We start from the raw sequence: 24082 nt of genomic DNA on the forward strand, positions 1-24082 counted from the left end.
GTCTGCCTTTGGAGGATTGGGTCTTGGTTTTATTTGGGATCGCATGATCCATGCATTCCTGAAGGTGTTCATAGAATGCGTTTATAAAGGATTCTGTGGTCTGGGCCGTATTTTCCACAGGCCCGGGGGCTTTGAAGGATTCCACCTCAGTTTTGAGGAGTGTGAAATTTGCTTTAGAGAAGTTTTTCACTGTGGTTTTCTGGGCAGGGGATGGGGTCGGGATGTGAATATCCAGTGAGATTAGTTTATGGTCTGATCTTACCAGTGAGGGATACACTTCTGGTCTGGAGCATAGAGTCCCCATGTTGGTGATGATCAGGTCCAGTATGTTTTCCCCTCTTGTGGAAGTGGTAACAAGTTGTTCCATAGCATATGAGTTTATAAATTCTAGGAACCTTTGGGCTAGGGTGTTGGAGCTAGAGTAATGCTCCCAGTCTATGTTTGGGTAGTTGAAGTCGCCCAATATAATGGTGTTTGGAGAGACCTTCATATTTGCCAGTGTTCTCAGGAAGGCTGAGTGGGGTTCCTGGGTTTGGGAGGGTGGTCTGTAGCAGGCTATAAACTGGAAGGCAGTTTTACCCACTGTTAGTTGCACATGGATAGTCTCTGATGCTTCATGCTTTGCCACCAACCTGGAGGTGTGGGTATCTTTGATGAATATCGATACTCCCCCTCCTTTTGTGGTTCGGTCCAAGTTTTGGGGCTGAAAAGCATGGTATGAGGTATAACCTGGTAGTGCTGGGGTGCTCTCGAGCCCTGAACCAGGTTTCTGTTACTGCACAGATATCGATGTTCTCCATGCTAAGGAGAGTTTTGAGTGCGTGCATCTTGAGGTTTAGACTTCTGGCATTGAGTAGCATTACTCTTAGTTTCTAATCCCTTGTGATACCTATGGAGGTGGGTTTGTCTTTTGAGCCTTGCCTAAAAAGGCACTATGGGGTAGCAAGAGCCTTTGCCAATATCCAGCCCAGGGTGACAGGTGCAAGCCGTCCCTAGCGAAGCATCGTGGCTTGTCGAGCATATCATCCCAAGCTGACAGGCATTGGATCCCCTTTGAATGACACCAGTACTTAAGCCAATTTTTGAAATTGATCATCTTGTCTTCATATTGTGGCATCATTCTTAGTGAGGGTAAGATGCTACTCAAGGTCAGGGTCATACCTGCCTGGGCTACATGCTCAGAGAGCTCCTCTATGTCTCTTTTCATGTAGTCCAGGGAGGTACGTCTCAGGTCATTCACACCAGCATGGACTTGCCTTGGAGTGACCTGAGTGCTTGTGTTATGTGGCAGATCCTAGTGCTCGACAGGCTGCTCACCGTGACCCTCTCCTTGTTCAGCCTGGTGAGTGGGACGTCAGTGTGCCTGACGATAGAGTCACCTATTACAAGTGTATCAGGTGTGTTGTTTAATCTTAAGGGCTGTGACTGTTTGGCACACTGGCTTTGTGAGATATGTGTTGCATGTGTTTTGTTTTGGGGTAGCGGTTGCTTGGGTGTCTGCTTTGGTGGTCTCTGCTGCTTAGGCAGATCTTTATTTAGAGCCTCCGAGTATGTTTTTGTGTGATTATGTGTTTGGTTTGCTGTCATGGTAGGTCTATGTGAGACTGGAATTGTAGTGAGTGTGGTTTCCTTCTCCTCCTGACTGGTTATGCCAGTACTGAGTTGAGAGCTTAGCCTCCAGTTTGGCTATATGGTTGCATCTCTCACATGTGTTGGAAGTTGTTGGGAGGAGGAGAGGGTTGTCTGTGTACATGAGGCAGTTGTAACATTGCCTCAAGATTCCCAGGTTCACCAGCTGGACCGGAGAGGAGATTGACAACTGACCTTTGGACATGCTAGAATAATATTGGGAATTCCTTTATAATTGAAAAACAAGGGCCAGTGGGAAGTGGGGGTGTAGTGCTTTTAATTTTTAGTGCTGACTTATATAATTGCTTTAGTGAGCAAGTGCCAGGTAACTTAAGTGCAATGTGTTACAGGTAACTTAAATGCAAAAATGACAAACAGTAACTTTCTTTCAAGTGAAACAAGGAAATAAGTACAGTAAGCAATGCAGATATCACTAGTGATCCACAGAAGCGCTGAGAAACCACGTATTAGGAGGAATTAGCATTCCAGGGAAATAACAAGCAAACAAACAACAAGCATATAAACAAATCTAGATTCAGCAGGCCTGGATCTAGTCTATGCTACAGCAAACAAGGTGTACCAATTTCAGTAAGATACAGTTCAAATATTCAGGCACTATAAACCTTTAACCAGAAATTCCCAGCTCAGAAGGGCAGAGTCCAGCCTCTTCTCCCACAAGAGTGCAGACCACGAACCTTCTTAATGTAAAATAACTGGCCTGAAGCCCAAGTGCTTGAACCAGAACTAATACACTTTAAGAATAACAGACACTGGGCTCTCAATCAACAGTTCCCAACTTAGAAGGATGAAAGCTACCTTCCCCTGGCCATCATATCAGCTAGCAATGTCCCTATACCAGTCATAATTCCAACATTAAAAGTTCTTACCCTCACTACCACACTCCTATAGCATTTCTCCTCTCTTCCTGCCCTATAAGTGTTGTAAATCCTCCAGGGTATGCCTGCCAATGCAAAGGCTACTGTGCTATCAAATGACTCAAGTGTGTTACAGAAATATTAAGACAGTGTCACTATTGTTGTCCCATTGCCCCCCCACCCCTGTATGTGTGGCATCCTACAGATGTCCTGCTCTAATGGGCTGAGAGGGATGACTGGGCAGCAAGAGTGAGAATACAGTGTGCCATACTGACATAGAACAGAAATGTATATCAGGTATTACCTGTGCACATGTCAGTATGAGTAGGTGTATCTGGCAACCTCGTAACAACAGACATGGGATGCAAAATGGCAGTTAATTAAGCTGAACATGTTGCACATGTGTGTAATCTTATTTATTCTGCATCCAAAAGAGTGCCATGTCTACAACTACTGGTTGTTGCATTGCCCTGACACAGCCATGGGTAGTGGGTACTACAATAAGCATGATTAACAATTTGAAATTGGAGAGGTGTCCAACTATGTTATGACTTTGTGTCCATGCCTACTACAAACAGCTATATGAACACCTAGATAGCTGTATGGACTAAGAAATACCTTACTTGTGAAACCTGCCTCCACCAAAAGAGAGCAATCCCCTTTGCTGGACAGCAGCAATACACAAACCACAGACTTGGTCCCTATATTGGCTATACAGGACAAAGTAGGGGCAGACACCAACCTGGCATCAAGTCAGCTGTTGTCTGAACAAGCATATAGGGTCACAGGTGGATTATTGTAAGGCTAACTATGAGTACAAATTGGACACATCCACCAAGGCTAATGACAAGGCCATCTTCCCATATGTCTGCAATCTCAGAGAAAACAAACCAATCCAACCTGTAATGGTGGTCAATCAGACCACATACACACACAACATAGCTATAGCCAACGTGCTGCAGATAGGATTAGGGCAAACATCACCCCCTGGCTCACCATCACTATAGGTGATTATGCACAACACCCATGTCCCTCCCCTCATTACCAGTGAGTAGGTACATATTGCCTACTGAAAGGCAATAAACATAAGTATCCATGGGACATGATAACATCCCTGTCCGCTTCCTACATGAACTCAGGCATGTGCTCCCAGCTCCATTACACACTGTAGCCACACCAAGCCTCGGCACCATCCACACCTCATCCCCATGGAAAATGGCCAATGTCATCCATCTACACAGACCTGAATGAGGAATAGAGGATTATGCAATTAACTGGCTGTCATTGGGGAAATATGACACATCAGGACCAGGAGTGCAATGCAAGCTGATACTGTGCTGATAGATTACAGGGGTATGGTGTGGTTGTGAGTGGTGACTTCTGGTATTCAATGTGCATGTGCAGGTTCTGTACATACTGTTGCCAAATGTATGAGGTCCTGTGACGTGTTTCCCTGTTTATGTCTTCCAGGTGCAATACTGCATCACCAACGGGCAACATTTTCAGTGGCTGAAACAACCATTATCATCAAAGCCATAAAACAGCACCATGCAATAATGTTTGGCCGAGGCCAGCAACATCTGCGTGAAAGGACCTCCCTGTGGGATGACCTTGTCCACAGGGTAAACAATGTCAGCCTGCACAGGCATGTACATACAAGCAGGTCAAGCATCGTGCAACTGACCTTATACACCATGCCCGGCAAAGGGCTGCTGACGTGGCCAGGGACCACACAGCCACAGGTGGGGGCCCAGCCATGCAGCCCCCACTGACACCCACCGAGAAGCTCTTCACCAACCTTGGGGCACCCATCTCAGTACAACATCAGGGTACAGACCTCCACATGCTTGAGGTGGGTGGCACCCAGATAATGGATGAAGAGCATGCAGGTAAGGCCCCAGTGGAGATTACTAGACTAGAGTAGTAGACATACGTGTATCTGTAGAGTGTCTATGTGCATGTGTGAGGTCAGATTGCAGCTGTGGATGGGGTTCTCTAATACACAGAAGTGCACATCTATGGTGAAGGACATCAAATTGTGTAGTATTGGGGGATGTACTGTAAATGTGCAGACATGCTGCATCCATCCTGTAGCAATGCCACATGTGACTCTGCTGACAATCCTTCTCTCCCACAACTACCTAGGTCCCTCTGGTCTGTATGTGGGACAGTAGCCTGAAGCTGGTGAGTATGGAATTGTTCTGTTATGGTTTGCCAATACCCCAGGCATGTGAAGGGCATGCAATTTGCCATGCACACATCTGTCAGTCATAGCCGTATTGCTTTATGTGCATGTTCACTTGTTGTGGGGTTAACTGCATTGCATCACAGTGGTTACCACAGGGGCCTATCTGAAGAGAATGTAACTGTCCTGTAGCATACCTCACAACATGTCAGTGCAAGACTTCTGGACAGAGACCAGCAAAATGGGGGGACAAATGGCCTAAGGTAGGGACATGTGTGAAACATTACTCTTATACAGTGGATATAAACAGTGTACACACCCCTGTTAAGATGCCAGGTGTTTGTGATATATACAAATTGAGACCACAATATTTCAGTCCACACCATTTCCAACCTTTAATGTGACCTATAACATGAACAATTCACTTGTAAAATCAATCAGTCTGTTGGGCACCAAATATGGAGTATACAAACCTTACAATAAGCTGGATGCATATGTGTGCACACCCTTCAGATAATATTTTAGTGCAGCAGCTTGTGATTTACTGACAGCATTCAGACTGCTTGGGTACACACCTGCCATCAAGTAAATGCATATTCATGACATTTGCTCAGTTGTTTGCAACAGCAACAGCCATGGCTTGCAGACAGCTTACAAAGCAGCAACGGGATCTCATATTTGAAAGGTATCACTCAGGAGTAGAGTACAACAACATTACCACAGCATTGCATACACCATGGAACACAGCAGAGACAGTCATCAAAAGGTGGATTGAATATGGAACAACAGTGCTGTTGAAAAAAACTGACGTCCATACAAAACTGCTGAAAGGACATATCCAAACCTGGTCAGGGAGGCTGCCAGGAGACCTACAGCAACACTGAGGGTGTTGCAGGAATCTCTTGGAAGTACTGGTGGTGTGTACTACATGTGAGAACAATCTCCCATATTCTGCATAAGTCTGGCCTATGGGGTAGGGTCAGACGATGGAAGAATTTCCCCACACAAAAAACATACAGGGGTGGATACAACTTGCAATACAACCTCACAGCCACAATACCAAAATGTACATGTGGTGTACAAGCAACAACTCTCTTCACCTGAAGACCACCATCCCCATGGTGAATCATGCTGGTGGCATTGGTCTGTTGAGGTGATGTTGTTCTAAAGCTGGAACTGGGCATGTAGTCATGGTGGTGGGAATTCTGAACAGTTCAATATAACACTCACATTTGGCCCTCATTCATCAGGTGTTTGCAAGAATGCTGAGGATGGGGAGGGGTGTCAGCCTTCAATATGACAAAGACCCGAAACATACATCCAAAGCTACCTAAAAATGGCTACACCTGAACATGGTCATGGTTATTGATTGGCCCAGCCAGAACCTAGACCTAAATCCAATAGCAAAACCTCAGTGTGACCTGATGAGGTCTGTGCACATGAACTGTATGACACAGCTGGGGGACCTTTGCAAGGAAGAGTGGCCAAATAATGCCAATCAAGATGTGCCATGCTGATAGACACCTTCCAAATAAGAGTGAATGCAGTAAGTCACTTACAATGTGCTTCAGTAAAGTACAATTTTAAAGGTGTCTGTGCTGGGGAAGGGCCATCACCTACTAACACTACTCATGTACCCAAGACCTCTATATTGTTAGTTACATGTAGTAAAACTGGCTGGAATGCATTATGTTGAGGGCTGTGTGTCATGCATGTCACCATTTGGATAATGTGGGGTCTGTTTAACAGATTTGTGCCACCTCACCTTTAAGTGTGTGTGTGTGTGTGTGTGTGTGTGTGTGTGTGTGTGTGTGTGTGTGTGTGTGTGTGTGTGTGTGTGTGTGTGTGTGTGTGTGTGTGTGTGTGTGTGTGTGTGTATATATGTGTGCATGTGTGTACCAGACAACTTTAAAGTTCAGGTATTAATGTACATATGTTGTCTTCCCCTCTCTGGGGGCAATAGAGTTCAGGGTCCCTCCCGCTTGGAAATTGATGTCAGTGTCTCTGCAGAGCCTGACATTGATGATAGGAATAGTGAGGTACAGGTGGGGTTGTCAGAGGTTGAATCTGTGCCATTATTTGGCATCCAGCTCTTGTCCACACCATCCCCACACACAGTGACAATGCCCACACATACCCATCACCAGTGGCCACAGATGAGGGACAGTTGGCAGGTGATGGCATGGAACAGGCTAGTGTGGTGACTATGGCTGGTGTGAGTGTAGACATTGGCCATAGCCAGAGTGCAGGTGAGGTCCCACACAGGCGGATGCACAGGGATGCTTTCAAGAGGACTGCTGCTCGTCAAGCTGCTGTAGCAAGTGCCACAGCAGATGTCACCAGACGCATGGTTCAGGCTGTGATGGATGCACAGTCACATAGTGAACAGCAGACAAGACACATATTCAGGGTTGTGGATGCAACTCTTTCTTATTTGCGTGGCAATATACATGACCCTGTTGAGGCTACATGTCAAAATACTGAGGTCATGAATAAATGGTGGGGTGAGACCTTGGCAATCCTTGACCATGGCATGTCTGTGCTAGAGTGTATGGCGGGAGAAGGCCATTGACCACCTGGATGTAGGTCAGCACCAACCACAGCTGAGAGTCTACAGGGCTGTACGCCTTCACACTCCCATAGTGGCAGTGACACCAGCACTACCAAAGGGGGTTTGCTGTCCACATCACAACAGAGCTGGCCATGGGCATGTGGTTCTGGCCGTTCCCATCAGGGGCAGACAGCAGTCACCATCAGGAAGCAGTACTGCATCTGGCCGTGTTCCTGGTGATGCCAGTGAACCCCCTGGCAGGAACAGTTCTTGTGTCTGTGGCTAGAGATGGTGAACTGGGAACCCTGCTGTGTATGGTCCACAGCTGTCCAACATACCCCTGTGTAGGGCAGCCACATGGAGTGACTGTGTACATGCATACACACACATCTGTATCACAGGCAGGTCATGTCAAGACACACACAGTGCCTCAGCACAGCCCATCTATTGGATACCCCTCCAAACATACACACATGATTCAACCATATGGCCCAGCCTAGGCCTCTGGAAAACCCACACCACACCCTGTGCATATGATAATACCTGTGCCACATCCCTGTCATCCATAACAACAATGTAGGGACATGCTAATATGGGTCTGATGCACAGGTTGAATATAGTACAGTGTAGCCATGCAATACTATGTAAGGTGCTATCTGCTTGCATTTGTTATGGGTATACATACAGGTGTATGTACCATATTAGCTGGGATGCATTATTGCTGTTAGTACCGCTGACTGAATGTAGTCTGACATGCTGTATTCTGTTTGTGTTGCAGGTGTCTGCATGTCTGCAGGCTCTGACCCTATAGACATTCCCAAGAGGCAGTATGGCAGAATGGGACTACACCGACCATATCATAGTCAAGGTACAGCTTTATATGAACATGGACCAGGTGTGTGTATGCAACAGCATGTGAGGGACACTATTATCAGACAGTCTGACCTTGCATACATACCCCTTGTCAAGACAGGTAGCCTTCAGACATGTCACCTCAGTGTTGTGTAGTACCACAGGCTCATACATACAGAACACGTTACTGCAGTACTGTCAGCAGGTCCCTCTCAGGCATAGCCATTACATTAACTGCAACAGATTCACCTCTCAACACTTGTTGCCATTTCCTTCCCAATACAATCAACCCTGATACAGTTGATGAGGTCATGCATGATACTGTGTATGACAGGTTTGTGGTATGTACTTTTGAGTTCAACAGGTGGAAAAGGGAGACCAAACTGTATATCCTTTGCATACACACAGTAAGGACTGACACAGGGGATGGTCATACAGTAACACAAACACAGTTGGCAATAGACAGATTAGTAAACCTAAATTTCCACTTTGATGTACTGTAGTACTACATAAACATGACATGCCCCACATAGATTATATGCATGGGACATATCACACTACCTCTTACAACACGTAATGTTCTGAATACCTTCATGGATGGTGAGATAACCCACCAGAAATAGCATGTGGAGTCATGTATTGCTCCTACAAGCCTGGATGAGTGATAGTGTAGCAGACATTGTATCAGCATGATGTTTCAGTCAAGTCTGATAGCTGATGGTGGCATGTATGTCACTACCCTCACTGTGGCCGATTTGGCAGCAATATCACATATATGGGCATTTTTAACAGACGCAGACCACATATAGGTTGCAAACACCTGGCTATTCCATAGACATCTGTACAGAGGACTGGTATGACCTGCACAATGGTTTAACATGCTGCTTGTGAAGCAGATGCCATTACCATGCTATATAAGGTAATGCCATCGGGCGGTGGTAAACAGGTGTGGATGGTACGCACATCAAAATGGTATCAGCCAAACAGGATGTGATCTTCACCCAAACACACACACACAGTTGCCAGTATTGAGATAAAAACCTCTACCTACCTAGTTATTACTACTATAATGTGACACAGTTATCAGATGCACCACAGAGTTTACATGGGTTCACCTACTCTCAAGGTACTTCTAAGGTGAATGATGTCAGCAGGTCTAGTAAAGTAGGGTGATTGGATGTTTACAGGGTGGTACACAACTCAAAATGGTATAAACCACACAGTACATGATTTGCACTGAAACACACAAAGAGCTGCCAGTATTGAAATTAAAACCCCTACCTATCTAGTTATTTCTACTATAGTGTTATGTGGTTATCAGATACGCCACAGAGCTTACATGATTTCACCTACTCTCAAGGTACTTCTAAGGTGAATGACATCAGCAAACCAAGTAAAGTAGGGTGATGGGATGTTTACAGGGTGGTACACAACTCAAAATGGTATAAACCATGCAGTATATGATTCTCACTCAAGGAGTTGCCAGCACTGAGATTAGAACCCCTATCTATCTAGTTATTTCTACTACAGTGTGACGCAGTTATCAGACATGCCATGGAGCTTACATGATTTCACCTAGTCCCAAGGTACTTCTAAGGTGAATGTCATCAGCAGGTCCAGTAAAGTAGGGTGATGGGATGTTTACAGGGTGGTACAGAACTCAAAATTGTGTAAACCACACAGTATATGATTCTCACTCAAACACACAATTGCCAGTATTGAGATTAGAGCCCCTACCTATTTAGTTATTTCTACTACAGTGTGACGCAGTTATCAGACATGCCATGGAGCTTACATGATTTCACCTAGTCCCAAGGTACTTCTAAGGTGAATGTCATCAGCAGGTCCAGTAAAGTAGGGTGATGGGATGTTTACAGGGTGGTACAGAACTCAAAATTGTGTAAACCACACAGTATATGATTCTCACTCAAACACACAATTGCCAGTATTGAGATTAGAGCCCCTACCTATTTAGTTATTTCTACTATAGTGTTATGCAGTTATCAAACGCACCACAGAGCATACATGATTTCATCTAGTCCCAAGGTACTTCTAAGGCAAGTAGGGTGACAGGAAGTTTACAGGGTGGTACACAACTGTATATGACACACACACACACACACACACACACACACACACACACACACACACACACACACACACACACACAAATGCATACCTGCCTATCTAGTTATTCATACTATAGTATCACGTAGTTATCACACATGCTACAGAGCTTACTGTGCTGACAACTGGCCAAAGGTGCTAACTGCACAGTTGAGGTAAACATATTCAGGGTGGTGGATGCAACTCTTTCTTATTTGCGTGGCAATATACATGACCTTGTTGAGGCTACATGTCAAAATACTGAGGTCATGAATAGATGGTGGGGTGAGACCTTGGCAATCCTTGACCATGGCATGTCTGTGCTAGAGTGTATGGCGGGAGAAGGCCATTGACCACCTGGATGTAGGTCAGCACCAACCACAGCTGAGAGTCTACAGGGCTGTACACCTTCACACTCCCATAGTGGCAGTGACACCAGTACTACCAAAGGGGGTTAGCTGTCCACATCACAACAGAGCTGGCCATGGGCATGTGGTCCTGGCCGTTCCCATCAGGGGCAGACAGCAGTCACCATCAGGAAGCAGTACTGCATCTGGCCGTGGGCCTGGTGATGCCAGTGAACCCCCTGGCAGGAACAGTTCTTGTGCCTGTGGCTAGAGATGGTGAACTGGGAACCCTGCTGTGTATGGTCCACAGCTGTCCAACATACCCCTGTGTAGGGCAGCCACATGGAGTGACTGTGTGCATGCATACACACACATCTGTATCACAGGCAGGTCATGTCAAGACACACACAGTGCCTCAGCACAGCCCATCTATTGGATACCCCTCCAAACATACACACATGATTCAACCATATGGCCCAGCCTAGGCCTCTGGAAAACCCACACCACACCCTGTGCATATGATAATACATGTGCCACATCCCTGTCATCCATAACAACAATGTAGGGACATGCTAATATGGGTCTGATGCACAGGTTGAATATAGTACAGTGTAGCCATGCAATACTATGTAAGGTGCTATCTGCTTGCATTTGTTATGGGTACACATACAGGTGTATGTACCATATTAGCTGGGATGCATTATTGCTGTTAGTACCGCTGACTGAATGTATTCTGACATGCTGTATTCTGTTTGTGTTGCAGGTGTCTGCATGTCTGCAGGCTCTGACCCTATAGACATTCCCAAGAGGCAGTATGGCAGAATGGGACTACACCGACCATATCATAGTCAAGGTACAGCTTTATATGAACATGGACCAGGTGTGTGTATGCAACAGCATGTGAGGGACACTATTATCAGACAGTCTGACCTTGCATACATACCCCTTGTCACAGACAGGTAGCCTTCAGACATGTCACCTCAGTGTTGTGTAGTACCACAGGCTCATACATACAGAACAGGTTACTGCAGTACTGTCAGCATGTCCCTCTCAGGCATAGCCATTACATTAACTGCAACAGATTCACCTCTCAACACTTGTTGCCATTTCCTTCCCAATACAATCAACCCTGATACAGTTGTTGAGGTCATGCATGATACTGTGTATGACAGGTTTGTGGTATGTACTTTTGAGTTCAATGGGTGGAAAAGGGAGACCAAACTGTATATCCTTTGCATACACACAGTAAGGACTGACACAGGGGATGGTCATACAGTAACACAAACACAGTTGGCAATAGACAGATTAGTAAACCTAAATTTCCACTTTGATGTACTGTAGTACTACATAAACATGACATGCCCCACATAGATTATATACATGGGACATATCACACTACCTCTTACAACACGTAATGTTCTGAATACCTTCATGGATGGTGAGATAACCCACCAGAAATAGCATGTGGAGTCGTGTATTGCTCCTACAAGCCTGGATGAGTGATAGTGTAGCAGACATTGTATCAGCATGATGTTTCAGTCAAGTCTGATAGCTGATGGTGGCATGTATGTCACTACCCTCACTGTGGTCGATTTGGCAACAATATCACATATATGGGCATTGTTAACAGATGCAGACCACATATAGGTTGCAAACACCTGGCTATTCCATAGGCATCTGTACAGAGGACTGGTATGACCTGCACAATGGTTTAACATGCTGCTTGTGAGGCAGATGCCATTACCATGCTATATAAAGTAATGCCATCGGGAGGTGGTAAACAGGTGTGGATGGTACGCACATCAAAATGGTATCAGCCAAACAGGATGTGATCTTCACCCAAACACACACACACAGTTGCCAGTATTGAGATAAGAACCTCTACCTACCTAGTTATTACTACTATAATGTGACACAGTTATCAGATGCACCACAGAGTTTACATGGGTTCATCTACTCTCAAGGTACTTCTAAGGTGAATGATGTCAGCAGGTCTAGTAAAGTAGGGTGATTGGATGTTTACAGGGTGGTACACAACTCAAAATGGTATAAACCACACAGTACATGATTTGCACTGAAACACACAAAGAGCTGCCAGTATTGAAATTAAAACCCCTACCTATCTAGTTATTTCTACTATAGTGTTATGTGGTTATCAGATACGCCACTGAGCTTACATGATTTCACCTACTCCCAAGGTACTTCTAAGGTGAATGACAACAGCAAACCTAATAAAGTAGGGTGATGGGATGTTTACAGGGTGGTACACAACTCAAAATGGTATAAACCATGCAGTATATGATTCTCACTCAAGGAGTTGCCAGCACTGAGATTAGAACCCCTATCTATCTAGTTATTTCTACTACAGTGTGACGCAGTTATCAGACATGCCATGGAGCTTACATGATTTCACCTAGTCCCAAGGTACTTCTAAGGTGAATGTCATCAGCAGGTCTAGTAAAGCAGGGTGATGGGATGTTTACAGGGTGGTACACAACTGTATATGACACACACACACACACACACACACACACACACACACACACACACACACACACACAAACGCATACCTGCCTATCTAGTTATTCATACTATAGTATCACGTAGTTATCACACATGCTACAGAGCTTACTGTGCTGACAACTGGCCAAAGGTGCTAACTGCACAGTTGAGGTAAACTATTACAAGGGCCAGAAAGTCTGCCTTCAGTTTTTCCCTTAGATCTTACTTGTTATTTCTCTCTTGCACTTCAGATAGCCTAATAACTTTGCACTTCAACAGGTTTTTGTATCAATTATTACAGCACACCTGAGAGCCACCAGCAGTAGTCATGCCTCATGGAATTAGCTCCAGTACTTAGTGGTTATGACCACCCCTCCTGGCATGATTAAAGTGCAGTTCTCTGTGCTTTTGCCCATTAACCTGGTGCACTTGGGCATTCTGAGGCACTGTTGCAACTGCCTCATGTACACAAACAACCCCTCCTCTAAACCCCCAACACTCAGATTTGTGAGAGATACCCCTATATCACCGAATTGAAACATATGCACTCTCCACAAAGACTGGACTAGCTGGTCAAGAGGAGAAGGGTCAACACTTGCACCACACCACATGAAACACATACCACTCCAGAACAACTACTATCACAGCTCTGACATACAAACAAAAAAACACACCCCCACCTTCACAGAGCCACTCAATAGACATTTACCCAAACAGCAGACACCCACTCGACCACCACAACACAGCACAAACCACAGGACATATATCTCACCTACACAGTGTACCCCTCAACCTAAGCCCCTAAGGCTAACCACCTTGCCCAATATAGTATTCATAGGTGACTCAATAGTGAGACACACAGATGTCCCACTCACTTGGCTGAACATGGAGAAGTTAACAGTCAGCTGTCTATCAGCTGGCAGAATCCATCACATAACACACACAGTCAGGTCACTCCACAACAACTACAAGTATCACTTTGTCATTGTCCATGTGTGTGTGAATGACCTGAGACAAACCTACCTGGACTACCTGAAAAGAGACATGGCAGAGCTCTCAGATTATGTGGGCCAGGCAGGTATGACAGTAGCCCTCAGCAGTATGCTACTGTCACCCAACATGATAATGCAGTACAAACAACAAATATTGACTTCAATAATTGGTTTAAGCATCTGGTGTCATTCTCAGGGGATCCAGTATCTGTCTACTTGTGCTGACATGACTGACAGACTGCGATGGCTTGCCAGAGATGGCCTGCATCTGTCACCAATGGGTTTCCTGGTACTGAATAAGTGTCTTGCCTCCCCTACAGTGCCGTTTTAGTTAGTGTTCCAAATCAAATTACCACAGTAACAGCTATACATAAATGAATCTGTGGGTCATGGTGCTCAATACTAGACAACTAAATCTCAAGATGCAGTCACTTGAAGCACTCCTCAAACTGGAGAACATTGACATTTGTGCTGTAATGGAGACCTGGTTTACAGCAGCAGACCACACCCCTGCAGTACCAGGCTATAACTCATTCCACATCTGTCAGCCCCAAAACATGGACCACAACTCTAAAGGTGGTGGTGTCTCCATATTCATAAAGGACATAGACACCTCCAGATTAGTATCCCACCATAATTTATCTGAGATACTTCAGGTACAACTGACATAGGTTAATAGTCCAATCCAGGTCATAGCCTGCTACAGGTCCCCATCCATGACCCTAGACTCTCAATGCACATTCCTCAGCACCCTGGAATCTATCAAGGTCCAACCCAACACTCTCATATTAGGATACTTCAGCTACTCCTCCATCAACTGGGAAAGATACTCAAGCACCAATACACTGGCCCAATGCTTCCTGGAATTCATCAGTTCCAATGCTCTGGACCAGCTCATTCTGACACCCAGTAGAGGAAGCAACATCCTTGACCTGTGTTGATTGCTGACATATGGGACCATTGCTTGACAACAGTAGTCAATCCCTACCTGGTCAGATCCAACCATAAAGTAATCACCATGGAAATTCACATCTCACCCCCCCCCCGCCCCCGCAAAAGTACGCACCTTGAAAAACATCTTCAAAGCTGACTGGACTCCTAAAAACAGAGGTGGCTAACTTCACAACACCCATGCCAATGGAAAATACCTGCATGACTGCCAAATCATACAGAAATGAACTTTACAAACATGTACATCAATGCATGGAACTAGCCATACCCAACAGAACCAAGACACACTCCTCCAAACACTGGAGGCCAATCTGGTGGTCCCTGCCATTAATAACCTGTACAACAGAATGAACAAACTGTTGCAGATAAAGGTGGAGTCCCAAGACTGGGAAAACTCCCTTAATAGCCTCAACAACTTTAGATCCCTCATGAAATAATCTAAGGCCAGCTATGATGGCAGAATTGCTGCAGACACTGACAACAATCACAAAGCCTTTGATAGTTATATCAAGAACCTCTACAGCAATACCCAAAAGTGCTCTAAGTTAATGCACAATGTTACTTCCTATACTGAGCCAACAGATATTGCCAACATTCTTGCCAACATATTCAGTGCCAGAAATCAAAATAAAAAAACAAAACACTGTGTCAGTAAGAAGAATTTAATACAATCTAAGCCAGTAGTAAGCGCTTTCATCTCTTGTGCTAGAGACTTCTTCAGATTAGTCTGTTTTTTATTTTGATTTCTGAGTTATTTGCTTGCTGCTGCTTTTGGACTGGAATATTCAATGCCAGCTTTAACCCTCCCCCCAGAACAACCAGAATGCCAGAAGAATGGGAGGCGCCCAGGATTACTGCCGCCAAGGTTAAATCTGCATTATCCATAGGCAAGGTTACAGCTCCCATGGGACCCAAAATTATCCCAGGCTGTGTTCTACATGAACTACAAAGATACCTGGGACCACATCTGTTTGCCCTGTTCAGTCACAGCCTCATCTCAGGCTTTGTCCCTCCCAAATGATGCACTGCTACAGTCATCATTCTCCATAAAGGGGTAGTGACTACAGACCCTGGGAATTATCAGTCCATTAGCTTGACAAATCTGATATGTACAGCTATGGAGCACATCATCAGGGACCTGATTAACAAACATATAGGTAATCTCCTAACTCTGGACCCTGCACAGTTTGGATTTGTGAAAGGGAGATCATGCCTGCTCAACCTGGTTGGCTTCTTTGAGTCAGTCACCAGGGCTGTGTATGACATTAAGGCACTGCACTGCATACAGCCTACACCAATCTGGCCAAGGCTCTTGATACCATTGCTCAGTCAGGAATTATTGCTGAACCCACCAAACTAGGCACCAACCCCTATATCAGTAGCGGGGTTGAAAATTGGCTCACAGATAGAACACACAGTGTAAAAATAGTGAGCTCCAAGTCAGAATGCCAACCAGTCACAAGTGCAGTCCCACAGGGATCAGTCCTGGGTATTCTCCTGTTCAGCATCTACTTCTCAGGAGTCCAGGCCAACACAAAGGAACTCTGGCTGACCAAGTTCACAGATGACTGCAAGCTAGGAGCCATCATTAACTCCACAAGTGATGCAGACATCCTACAGAAAGGCCTCACTGAGACCACTGACTGGTGTGGAAACCATGGTCTGGAACTTAACACCTGCGCGTAAGGAGTTGCACGGCAAAAGGAATTGTCAAGTAATAGAAATAAGCCAGCAACTGGTGGACAGTTCGTAATGGTAGTTTATTTATAAGCTACCAGAAATGCATATAAGCTCATAAACATACCGGTTTCGGCCCAAATACAATATGGCCTTCTTCAGTGTATAGATCTATACACTGAAGAAGGCCATATTGTATTTGGGCCGAAACCGGTATGTTTATGAGCTTATATGCATTTCTGGTAGCTTATAAATAAACTACCATTACGAACTGTCCACCAGTTGCTGGCTTATTTCTATTACTGGAACTTAACACCACAACATGCATCATCAGCCCCTTTGGTAAAAACTCAGTTCCCACTAAGTATCACATTGATGGGAGCCCACTGAAAACTGTAGGGGTTATAAGAGATCTGGGGACACAGGTTGACAGCAACCTCTCCTTTAACCACCACATTGACACTGTAGTTAGGAAATCCTTATATGTGGCACATCTCATTACCAATGGTTTTGCATCCAGGAAGAAAGAGGTCATCATCTCTGTGTACTCTTCCCTCTTTAGACAAATCATCAAGTATAATGGCCCATTTGGCATGTGCCTCACTAGATACCTGCAACAGCTGGAGAGGCCACAGAAGTATCTCACAAAGAGGATCCTAGGCATTAAACACGTCTGACACAGACAAACTCAAAAGACTCCAGCTATACTCTGTCTCATATCACCTATTTAGAGGCAATCTCTGCTTGACTTGCAAAGCCATGTCTGACCCAGCTCTTTTAGAAATGCTACATCTAAAGATATCCCAATCCCTCTGCACCACACACTGCAGGGACCTCGACCTTATTACCACAATCAACACAACATGCTGGAGGGACAGGTTCCTCACCCAGAGACTGCACATGCCCTGGAATAGACTTCCCATACATGTCAAGTAAAGCACCTAGATGAACCTGTTCCAGAGAAATCTTGATGACTGGATGGGTAATAGACAAACACCCCAGGGATCCCTCCAGTGGCTCTACATGATGGAGGCACTGGGAACGAATGTTGGGTGGCACAGTGGCAGGGCACTTCTATGGGCTAGGCTTTTAAAGGCTCCAGGGCTATTAGCCTAGTACACACCTATGAACCTATAAGGGGAGTGACATCAGCATGACTGATAAAGTAGGCCAGTGGGTGGGAAACTTAGCAAAATACTTCTTCTTACAAACATACACACTTTCACACAAACACACACTTGCCAGATCTGAGAGTAGAACTCCTGCCTATCTAGTTTTTTTGTATTATAGTGTTATACAGTTATCGCACGTGCTACAGAGCTTACTGGGCTGACAATTGGGCAACGGTGCTGATAAGGGGAATGACAGCAGGACTGATAAAGTAGGGCAGTGGATGAGTAACTTATCAAAATACGTCTTCTTATGAACATACACACACATACACCCACACACACATTTGCTAGATCTGAGAGTAGACCCCCTGACTATCTAGTTTTTTTGTACTATATTGTTATACAGTTATCACATGTGCTACAGAGCTTACTTGGCTGATAATTGGCCAAATGTGCTGATAAGGGGAATGGCATCAGCAGGACTGATAAAGTAGGGCAGTGGATGGGAAACTTATCAAAATACTTCTTCCTGCAAACATACACACACATTTTCCAGATCTGAGAGTAGAACCCCCACCTATCTAATTATTTGTACTATGGTGTTATACAGTTATTACATGTGCTACAGAGCTTACTGGGCTGATAACTGGCCAAAGGTGCTGATAATGGCAATGACATCAACAGGACTGATAAAGTAGGGCAGTGCGTGGGAGACTTATCAAAATACTTCTTCTTACAAACATATGCACACACTTATTTGCCAGATCTGACAGTAGAACCCCTGGCTGGCTAGTGATTTGTACTGTAGTGTTACATGGTTACCACACACACTACAGAGCTTACTGGGCTGACAACTAGCCAAAGGTGCTGATAAGTGGAATGACATCACCAGGAGTGATAAAGTAGGGCAGTGGGTGGGAGACTTATCAAAATACTTCTTCTTACAAAGGTACACCACACTCATTTACCAGATCTGAGATTAGAACCCCTGTCTAGCTAATGATTTGTACTCTACTGTTACACATTTATCACACATGCTACAGAGCTTACTGGCCTGACAACTGGTCAAAGGTGCAAATAAGGGGAATGACATCAGCAGGACTGATAAAGTGTGGCACTGGGAAGTGTTCTGAGAATCGAATGGGTGAACGTCTTGCTGTGAGGCAACAACGCTACCACTGCACCACCGCGGCTGTCCCATATAATTGAAGAGTGATGTTACAAAATAATGATAGACATTACTGTTTCAGACTGCATAACCTTCAGACAATTCTTGCTACTGCAAATCCCTCACTCTACCAACTTTCTCAGTATGTAAGGGCAATATTTAGAACACATGCCTATCATTGTGCCTTTGTTCCACTTTTATTTCTACCCTTGTCCAGAAATCTTGCTGGTAGAGGTTGGGAGTTATGGGTGTGGGTACAGAGTGCATTCAGCTGTGCAGGCATGTCCATTATATGTAAGAGCAAACATAAGAAAAAAGGATTATTGAGAATAACTACTGGCAACAGTATCAAAAAGCACTTGTATTCACAAAAGCCTTGGCACCTCAGCTACACATCCTTCAATATGTCACTAATATGTGTAGCATATTCCACATAGTACTGTGACCTCCAGGTATGTCAGTGGCAGAACAGTGGGTGTCACTGACATGCATAACAGTTGGAACTGCAGTTATCTGCACATGGTCCTGTCAAAGACAATGCTGTACCTAGGGCACTACAAGACAACTGCCAGGAGAGCATGCTGGCCAGATCCAGACGGTATTAACCACACATACACATAACTCATTGACCCCTGCATATTGTGGACAGGCAACATGTTTTCATGTGTACTGGTACAACCCTGCCAATGTGTGCTATGCTGCTATTTCCCTGCAAACATACATGCTACTGTATTTGTGTGGGTATATGGGGGGGCACAACTGTTTTGATTCCATTTACCATACTATTGTGCCCTGTCTTGGGTACTAAGGGCATATCAGAAGGAGTACAGGTCAGATTGTAATGGCATACATTTGAGTTTCAGACTTCTTACCCTTCATAGCCTTACTGCAACTGCGGGTTCTGCTGTACTATCACTGTGTGTTTGTAGGGGGTAATTCAACATTTCCACCATTTGTGTGCCTTTACCAGACATTTCTCTCTGGTTTTCTGCAGCTGACTTGCTGTGTGGGTGTGAGGGATGGGTATGGGACACCCACACTTACATCCATGACTGTGATCTATGACCCCCCCCCCCATTAGTTGTCCCTACACATATACTGCAGTGGGATTTGCCACCTTGGGTACTACTGCATAGTGTGTGGAGGCCAGTTTCTAGCCGTCATTTCCTGGTGTCCCACATAGCTGTCAGGTGTGTGCTGCTATCCCAGTAGGCCACATCATTCCCTTGCATGTGTGCAGCATTACCATAGATATGCTAGCAAAACATATTAATCCATTCATTGATTGTTAAGAAGACTAACCTTGTGCTTGCAGCAGTCATAAGGACAGTGCTTGAGGGCCGCCTATGTTGGATACACACAGTACACTGCCTATACATGGTAATTTGCAGGTAATGTGATGCGTGTGCCATCCATTTTACTGTGTGTGTGAGTCAGAGAGAGGTGTCAGTCCCTGGGGTCCCTACAGTGTCAGTGTGTGTGATATGCATTGCCTCTTTGCCAAGGCCTCAGCATGCTGGGTACTCCTCCATCTGCATACAGGAGCAGGCTCAGGGGCCTCCTCCTGTTAGTCCCTCTGTGCCTGTGGGGACCTTGGCAATGGTGGAGTGCTGTGTGGCCCTTCCCTGTTCTGTTCCTGCTGCAGCTGTTTCTGCAGGAACATATTGTGTAGCATAGCACATACAATGAACATATGTGCACACGTGTCTGGAGAGTACTGCAAGGCTGTACCAGAAATGTCAAGGCAGTGAAACCATGACTTGAGCATCCCAAACACATGCTCTATAATGATCCTAGTTTGTGCGTGTGTCTCATTATGGCATTTCTGTGTGGGTGTGTGTGCATTTCTGATGGGTGTCATCATCCACGTCTCCAGTGCATAGCCAGCATCCCCACCAGATGCCATATGGGATGCCCCCACTGGCAAATGCCTGGTACAGCTGTGATGAATGCCAGATGGTGGAGTCATGATAGCTTCCAGGGCTGCCAGCACACACATTCATGATAATGCCCTGGGCATTGCACAGGGCCTGGCAGTTGATGGAGGGGACGCCCTTGAGGTTTATATAAATCCTACCCTATCCACAGGGTGGTGCTTTGATGTGGATATGAGTGCAGTCTATGGCACCCAGTACCTCCGGTTATTCTGCTACACAGTGGAAGAGATGCATATTGCTGGTCCTCTCCTCATGGGTGTTGGGAAAGTAGATGCTCTCACCGGCATGTGGTAGCATGGCATCCAGGAACTGGTGGAGTACCCTGGAGGCAGATGCCTGTGAGACCCCCATGATGCCCCTAGTAGGTCTTTGAAAAGTACCTGTAACTAGTATTCTTAATGCTACACATACCTTGGTATCCACTGGGATGGGCTTCCCTCTGATGGTTCTGGGCCTGAGTTGAGGCCGGCACAGGTCAATGATTTGTCGAAGGATGTCTCAGTCCACCCTGTACCACTCTACTATCCCCAGATCATGTAGCCCCTGATAGGTAACCCTGGGCCTGAACACTCTTCTCCTCCTCCTGAGTCTGGGATGGTTGTCAGCATTACCCTCTTCACTGCCCTCAGCCTCTAGCACATACTGGTGTATCAAAGCAAGAGCAGCCAACAACATTTTTGTTAGTTTTGTCAGTTAAAAATCCCTCATGTGTATACACCTATGGTGTAGAGTTTGTGGGAAAAAATAGACTGTAAGGTGTTTCCATTATTTATACTGTTGTGCTGCTGATACTGCCTGTGTGATTGGCTGACTATGATACATTCCATCTGCTTGCTATTTTATTTGTGTTTGATTGCTTTTATTCTGCTATTTCCCTTTTTTCCATTCCTATTTCCTCCCCTTTTAAGCCCTGAGGCACAACATGCAAACCCGGTGTTCAGACAAAAACAGTCCTGCTATTTACGTTTTTTTTTTTTTGTTTGTGTTTTGTTTTGGACTGGGTGTGCTTCACGCAAACCCATTTAGCTAATGTAAACAATAAGAAATGGTGCTCCTCTGGGACTGAACATGCTCCTCAGTTCATGGAATAAGACAATACAGCCTCAGACACACCCCCTTGCTTAGCTGTGCTTAGCTAAGCTTATCTCTGCACCTTAGGGCTACAATGTGCTTACAACATGCCTTACACACCCCCTTTTCATGTCTGTTGCTCCTCCTAGTTACACCATCATGCTAGAGCACCTACACGGTTAGGTGCAGTTTGGGACTTTGAAGATTTCTGTGATTCAGTAAATTTCCCTTCATTTGCATACCCCACTGCCTTAGTCCATAGTTACTGCATTTACACAGAGGCCTTCCCCTTGACAACCACTGTTCCCTGGTATTGGTTTCATTCTGCATGCCATTGACTGTAATGGCAAAATGCAGATTTCCCTTAAAAGTGAGTTTTCACCTTTTTTCTTTAAATTTTCCACCTGATCCTGTTTGCATGCCGCTCCCTATGCATAAACATCCGAGATCGGCCAAAAACTAAAAAGTTTGATTTTTATAAAAAAAGAAAAAAAAAAAGTTTTCCATGCCAATGGCCATATATTTGGCCATTGGCATGCCTATCCACTGTAATACATGCTTTTTGTAAGAGCTGCCATGCCTCCATTTTGTTGTTTGCAGAAATGTATTCAGTTAGTAACTGAATACATTTCTGCAAATAACACTGTTCCTGCACGTAAACCTGGCTGCTTGGTGAATCATTAATTCACTTCATTTGCATGTTTTTTACCAGCAAATGAGATAATTAGCATTTGGCAGCCATATCTGTGCAGGAACAGTGTAGGCACGCTTGTGCACGTCATATCAGCTGTTTGCTGGCTTGCTCGGTGGCCATATTCCGTGCAGGAATGGCTACACTGTTCCTGCACAGAAAAATTTGCTTCCTGAATCCCGGGGTATATGTTTGACATATTAAAAATATGAATAAGCTATGATATTTACTCGATTGTTACTACTTTCCCTCAAAGCTCAGTGCTCTTAAATTAATAGAAAATATGAATATCTGTAAAATAGAGAAATTAAATACCCACTCACTTCCAAAATAGTTTACTCACCGGAAAAGCGTAGATTACCACTTTTGTAACATAGCACCTCTTTCTCTTCACAATCACACTCTTCTGCAATGCAATGAAAATGTATCTAATGTGACAATAACAAAACATAAAACAGCAAAATAACTGTTAACACAATAGTCTAAATCTACTAATACATTACAAAAATTGTGCCTCTAAACTTTATTGTCTTACCACTTTTATTTACCATTCTATATAGCTCAGATCAAGTATTCAATTACAACTCACATCTCAACAAACCATTTTTTATCACATGCAAACCCAGTGTCTAAAAACTCACTCTCCTAACAAAATAAACATTACCAATTCCTTACACAAGACACTTTACCTATAATCTTGTCAACCAACTGAATTCACTATTAAAATAAACTCCAATTTAAGTCACTTAGTGTGCACATTTTCAACATAAATCTCAAACACGTCATACTGGGCTTGCTCATCTTCCTTAATGATAACGTTGAACCAAATCCTGGGCCTATACTGTCCCACTGACAAGTCACCAGTATCCCTGCAGCATGTACAGCAAAGTCTGTTATCACCTTCAGGGTAATCTGAACAGAGGACAAGAAAAACAAATTTGACCAACTATATGCTTGGCTTTAACAGCCATGAATTTTTGAAACATGGTTTAAACAGGAATCTCTTTTCCTAAATAATCAACCAAACTGAACAAATTCTAATTGGTCAAGGCTCTGAATTGATAAATTATGTTCCCTGTCAAAAAGCAGCATTCTCACTGCTCCATAATTGCCCTTCTACTGCTAATGAATTTTCACCCATATGGAGTATAACCATTACCTTAAACAATGTTCACATTATCAGTACTGATATTATTTACTATCTGCCACCAGTAACACCAATTTCAATACCCTTCTAAAAAATGTAGCCATATGTCTACAAAAACTTTAATGCTAGTATAATGGAGACCTTAGTATTAGCTTCCAGCAACTATGTCAATCTGACTTCATCAGCAACCTCACTAATCTTAGCCTGCTCCAACTATCAGACCAAATAGTAATTCTAAATTATTCCCTAACTGACATAATAATGCAAACAGACCATCAAAACTGGATAA

This window comes from Protopterus annectens, chromosome 1.part0, assembly GCF_019279795.1.
Source record: "Protopterus annectens isolate FY-2018-M chromosome 1.part0, PAN1.0, whole genome shotgun sequence".
In the NCBI taxonomy this organism is placed as follows: Eukaryota; Metazoa; Chordata; order Ceratodontiformes; family Protopteridae; genus Protopterus; species Protopterus annectens.